This window comes from Moschus berezovskii, chromosome 9, assembly GCF_049115385.1.
Source record: "Moschus berezovskii isolate FMDL1 chromosome 9, NW_MosBer_1.0, whole genome shotgun sequence".
NCBI lineage: Eukaryota > Metazoa > Chordata > Mammalia > Artiodactyla > Moschidae > Moschus > Moschus berezovskii.
The window spans coordinates 103030008-103036443 of record NC_142468.1 but is presented as its reverse complement, the minus strand read 5'-3'; the positions used below and the strand labels follow the sequence as shown (position 1 = coordinate 103036443).

General features: G+C 39.9%; 1 pseudogene; it reads left to right on the top strand.

The window, feature by feature from the left end:
• The first annotated feature begins 1471 nt into the window (after positions 1–1471).
• Positions 1472–2468, top strand: LOC148776790 (olfactory receptor 4K15-like; annotated as a pseudogene).
• Positions 2469–6436: the final 3968 nt, after the last annotated feature.

Here is a 6436-nt window from a genome sequence, read left to right as displayed (position 1 = left end):
CTTTCTTATTTTAAGGCGTTAAAGTGAGGGATAAGATATTTCCTATTACAAGGAACATGCAAAAGAGATTAGCTTATTTATAAGGTTCCTTAGTCTGGTATTAGACTAACTAGATGGAATAGAAATTTCATGGAGTTATTTCAGAGGTATGCTGAAAATTTTCATTCCTTACCTTCCCTCACCCTTTTAGTGATATTTAAAAGGTATTTGTAAAAAAGATATGCATTAATATATGCAGATGACACTACCCTTATGTCAGGAAGTGAAGGGGCGCTCAAAAGCCTCTTGATGAAAGTGAAAGAGGAGAGTGAAAAGGTTGGCTTGAAGCTTAACATTCAGAAAACAAAAATCATGGCATCTGGTCCCATCACTTTATGGGAAATAGATGGAAAAACAGTGGAAACAGTGTCAGACTTTATTTTTTTGGGCTCCAAAATCACTGCAGATGCTGACTGCAGCCATGAAATTAAAAGACGCTTACTCCTTGGAAGGAAAGTTATGACCAACCTAGATAGTATATTAAAAAGCAGACATTACTTTGCCAACCAAGGTCCGTCTAGTCAAGGCTGTGGTTTTTCCCGTGGTCATGTAGGAGTCGGACACGACTGAGCGACTGAACTGAACTGAGATATTCCCTACAATCCCAAAATATGGCATATCAGTGAAACATTTGCAAGCAAAAATGCATAAAATGAAGCAGTAATTACCTTAGGACATAACTTGCTAATGGATGCACAATTGACCTGAGATAAAACACAGACACTCACAGATACAGTTCACAGGTATGCTGGCCAGATGCTAAGAACCTAAGTTTCATCCTGGGAAGAAGCTTGGCAGTGTCACTTCTTGCTATTCATGGATCTTGATGCCTCTATCACAACTCACTGTAAAATAAATGCCAAACACTATTTTTGCTTTTCTCCTTTTTTTATAAAAGCAAAAGTCTTCTTTGAATTTAAGTTAGCAAAACAGGCACTAATATAAGTCTTTTTCTGTAAAGCAAACTTTCAATAAACAAGGGACACTTGTAATTCTTTTAATCTTTACAAAAATCCTATGAGTCATAAATTATTATTTTCTCCAGTTTACAGTTGCAAAAAGTGAAGCCCAGAGAGTTTAATTAATATACCCAAGGTCATATTGCTAGAAATTACAAGACATAGTATTTGAAAGCTGTCAGTATGAGTCTAGAGTTTCTTTCCTGTTTCAGGAATTGTGATGATTGGTAAACTTCTATTTTTAGAATAAAACTATCATGCTCCAATGCAGAGATGAAAGCCGAGTTATCCAGTTATTAAAAAAATAAATGATTGTATGCAACATGTATTTAATGTGCTAATAAGGAATGTAAGTATGTTGAGAGGGATTTGACACCAAGCTTGGCCTTGCTCATTTTCTCTCCCAATCCTATGATATATTTCTATTTTACTTTACAGGAACATTTCCGACCCACTTTCAGCAATTTGAAACCATGGACCAAGAAAATAATTCAGGCGTGACGGAGTTTGTGTTGCACAGTCTTTCAGGTTCTCGAGAGCTACAACTTTTCTATTTTGCACTTTTTACACTTTTCTATTTATCTGTTGTGCTGGGGAACCTGCTCATAGTGCTCACAATCTTCTCTGAACCCTCCCTACACACAGCCATGCACTTTCTACTCAGTAAGCTCTCCTTCACTGACGTGTGTCTGTCCACCTTTGCTTCCCCCAAAATGATTGCTGACTTCCTCGTGGAGCACAAGACCGTCTCCTTTGAAGGCTGCATGGCCCAGATATTCTTCCTGCATGTCTTTGCCGGTGGTGAGATGATGCTCCTTGTGGCCATGGCATACGATAGATACGTGGCCATATGTCGCCCCTGCATTATGTCACCATCATGAATGTGCGCAAGCGCATCAGCCTCGTGGTGGGCTCCTGGCTCACTGGGGTTCTGCACTCAGTCAGTCAGTTGGTCTTCACAGTAAACCTCCCATTCTGTGGCCCCAACAGAGTGGACAGTGTTCTCTGTGACCTGCCCCTGGTTATCACACTTGCCTGCACAGACACCTTCACTCTGGAGGTCCTGATGCTGTCAGACAGCGCTCTAATGGCCGTGTGCTCCTTTGGGCTCTTGCTGGTCTCCTGCACGGTCATCCTGGGCACTGTGCGGCAGCGTTCCTCAGCGGGCATGGCCAAGGCAAGGGCCACCCCGACTGCCCACATCGCCGTAGCAACCCTCCTCTTCGGGCCCTGCATCTTCATTTACGCCTGGCCTTTAGCAGTCCCCCAGTGGATAAGCTCCTCTCAATATTTTATACAGTTTTCACTCCTCTTTTAAACCCCTCGATCTACACCTTGAGAAATAAGGAGGTGATATCAGCAGTGCAGAAACTGGGGCACCGACAGGCGCGTTCCCAGCGGTCTTCCAGTTCTCCTTTGTGGCAAACACAGCCCGTGATGATAGCCAGGTCGGTGTACCTTCTTCTGTGAATTACTGTTGTGTCTCAAATACCATAGGACACATTTTCTTCCTTTTCCTATCTTTTGCTTATAGAACAGCAAACTAGCTATCTTAGAAGAATAGGACACCCTGTCTTTTGCTTGTGAAATAATTTTTTTAAATTTCATGGCAAAATTATTTATAATGTTGGGAAGGGGTGGGGTGTATTTTTCCTATTACCCCTTGTGAGGTCTTGTGGATAAACTAGTAAAAAAACTGACACAAAGATTAACAGGGGAAAAAGAAACACATTTTAATTCACCCACGTGAAGCTCTCACAGAGATGAAACCTAATAAGAGGCCAAAGTAGGCAGCTTTTATACATTTTAGCCAAAAAACAAACAAACACAAAACAACAAATTTGTGAGGAATTGACAGGACAAAGAAACTTAGGATTTGGGTGCCCAGTTAGTGAAGAATCTAAGCAGAGTTTGCACTTGGGATAGTAAAGTAAAGAAGTAACAAGGTTTGCTTCTGTAGGCTTCTTGGTCCAATTCCCTGTCTTTGGTGATACGTGTGTCTTTCTACCTCCAGATACAGAGGGTGCAACCCCTCATATAAGAGAGTTCCTACTTTCAGCAGACAGAAATGTGGGTCAGAGTGTCCTTCTTGCATTGGTCATTTCTTAAGTAACTTTAAGAATCAAGATAGTAACTTTAATAATCTGTATGCCATTGAGGCACATTTTGAGGCAACCTACTATGGACACCAACCATAATATTAAAAGTCTTCTTTTTCTAAGGGGACCCTTGTAGATTATTGATGGAAATGTAAATTGGTACAGTGAAAAACATTATTAAAAAAACTAAAAATAGAACTGCCATATGATTTAGCAATTCCACTGTACACACACACACACACACACACGTGGAAAAAATGAAATCACTAATTCAAAAAGATATACACACCTTGATATTCATAGTAGCCCTGTTTACAATAGCCATTATTAGAAGTAACCCGTGTCCATCAATAGATAAATGAATAAAAAAGATATATATATATATATATATATATATATAGCAATGGAATATTACTCAGCCATATAAAAGAATGAAATTCTGTCTTTTGCATCAAGGTGGATGGACCTAGAGAATATTACATTTAGTAAAATAAGTTAGACACAGAAAAACAAATACACTATGATATCATTTATGTGCATTATTTAAAAAGTAAGCAAATGAAGGCATACAGTAAAACAGAAACACACTCACAGATATAGAAAGCAAACTAGTGATTATGAGTGGGGAGAAGAAATGGGAGAGGGGCCTGTTAGCGGTCTGGAATTAAGAGATATAAATGACTGTGTGAAAGTGAAAGTGAAGTCGTTCAGTTGTGTCCGACTCTTTGCGACCCCATGGACTGTAGCCTACCAGGCTTCTCCATCCATGGAATTTTCCAGACAAGAGTACTGGAGTGGGTTGCCATTTCCTTCTCCAGGGTATCTTTCCAACCGAGGGATCCAACCCAGATCTCCAGCATTGCAGGGTGTCTGAGCCACCAGGGAAGCCAAAAATACACAAATGGCTGTGTATAAAATAGATATGCAACAGGGATACACTGTATAGTACAGAGTATTATAGCCATTATCCTGTAATAACTTCTGCTGCTGCTGCTGTTAAGTCACTTCAGTCGTGTCCGACTCTGTGCGACCCCATAGACGGCAGCCCACCAGGCTCCCCCGTCCCTGGGATTCTCCAGGCAAGAACACTGGAGTGGGTTGCCATTTCCTTCTCCAATGTGTGAAAGTGAAAAGTGAAAGTGAAGTCACTCAGTCGTGTCCGACTCCTAGCGACCCCATGGACTGCAGCCTACCAGGCTCCTCGTCCATGGGATTTCCCAGACAAGAGTACTGGAGTGGCTTGCCATTGAATATAAACTGTAAAAATACTGAATCAGTATGCTGTACTCCTGAAGCTAATATAATATTGTAATCAACTATATGTCAATAAAAGTCTTCTTTTCCTAAAAGAAAGTGATCAAATTCAAGCTTCTTCCAATCTACTTGGTAAATATGGAGATGTACAAAATACCAATATGTATAATATGTAAATCATATTTTCAAGTTTTAGGATAGTAATTAATTTACAGTTATTTTCTAGTCATCATTTTATCTGGTATCCTTATTGTCATAAATTTTACAGATGAGGAAAACTTGGCACAGTTCTCACCATTTTAGTTGACAGAATAAGTCCTTCTGATTGTAGACTTCATTCCCTGTCTCTTCTTTCTTCATATATGTATACAAACATAAACAACTGTATTCCTTGCTATTCAAGCTATATTTATCTGAACAAAAGCCTCTTGATGAAAGTGAAAGAGGAGAGTGAAAAGGTTGGTTTGAAGCTCAACATTCAGAAAACAAAGATCATGGCATCTGGTCCCATCACTTCATGGGAAATATATGGAAAAACAGTGGAAACAGTGTCAGACTTTGTTTTTTTGGGCTCCAAAATCACTGCAGATGCTGATTGCAGCCATGAAATTAAAAGACGCTTGCTCCTTGGAAGGAAAGTTATGACCAACCTTGATAGTATATTAAAAAGCAGAGACATTACTTTGCCAACCAAGGTCCGTCTAGTCAAGGCAATGGTTTTTCCCGTGGTCATGTATGGATGTGAGAGTTGGACTGTGAAGAAGGCTGATCGCCGAAGAATCGATGCTTTTGAACTGTGGTGTTGGAGAAGACTCTTGAGAATCCCTTATACTGCAAGGAGATCCAACCAGTCCATTCTAAAGGCGATCAATCCTGGATGTTCATTGTAGGGACTGATGCTAAAGCTGAAACTCCAATACTTTGGCCACCTCATGCGACGAGTTGACTCACTGGAAAAGACTCTGATGCTGGGAAAGGTTGGGGGAGGGAGAAGAAGGGGACGACGGAGAATGAGATGGCTGGATGGCATCACCGACTCTGTGGACATGAGTTTGAGTGTACTCCGGGAGTTGGTGATGGACAGGGAGGCCTGGCGTGCTGTGATTCATGGGGTCGCGGAGAGTCGGACACGACTGAGCGACTGAAATGAACTGAACTGAACTGAACTGAAGGAACTAATTACACTGAGATAAATTTTTTGGCAGATTATTTCTTGCAATCTAAAGTCTCATTGCAAACGAACCAAACTTAGAGGTCAAAGAGCACATAGGTTATGTTGCAGAACTCATCTGAACTCAGAAACCAAATAGATTTGCATATTTACTTTAACGATGTTACAAATACTAAAACGTGACTCCACAAGTAATGTTTACATATTTCAGTGTATTAAATCGAAGTTCAGAATTGACACTTAAAGTTGGGGATTCAAAGAGTACATACAAAAATAGACATCTCTCCATATATAAAGAGAGGACTTTTTTCTGATAGTGTTAAATGTGTGACTTTGCTTGATGTATTCTCCTCCCTATCTCCATGTCATGCCCTCTTAATTTACGTTGACCAATAAAACATAATTGAGAATACATATTTTAAGGCTCTCTAAAAGTATAAAATCATTATTTTGAATTTTCAAAAGAAGGTTACATTTTCGAACTTAAATTTAATATTCAATTTTTACTCATAATGTAACCTTCTTTCACCAGTTAGAAAACTGAGAGTGAGTGTCATACAAATTAATTTAGTTGAACACACTCATAATTGGCAAGAAGAAGAAATGATTCAAGTAAATTTAACTTCTTTTTTTTTTTTTCTTGAAGTTAATACAGCTTTGCTTGACCTCATCAGGTAATATGAGGTAGAGTGAGGCAATCAGCTGTTCAATTCAGTCACAGGTATGAGTGTGGAAACAACCCCATGTGTAATCAGAAGTCACAAGCAGGGCAACTGCAGGTTCTGAAAGGAGACCTGATTGGGTCCATGCCAGAAACTAGGCAGCCTAGTTTCTGGGGTGGGATATGGTCATCAATTCCATGCTGTCTGTTCTTAGGATTTCTGCTATCAGTGCCTGATTCATGAGAATCTCAC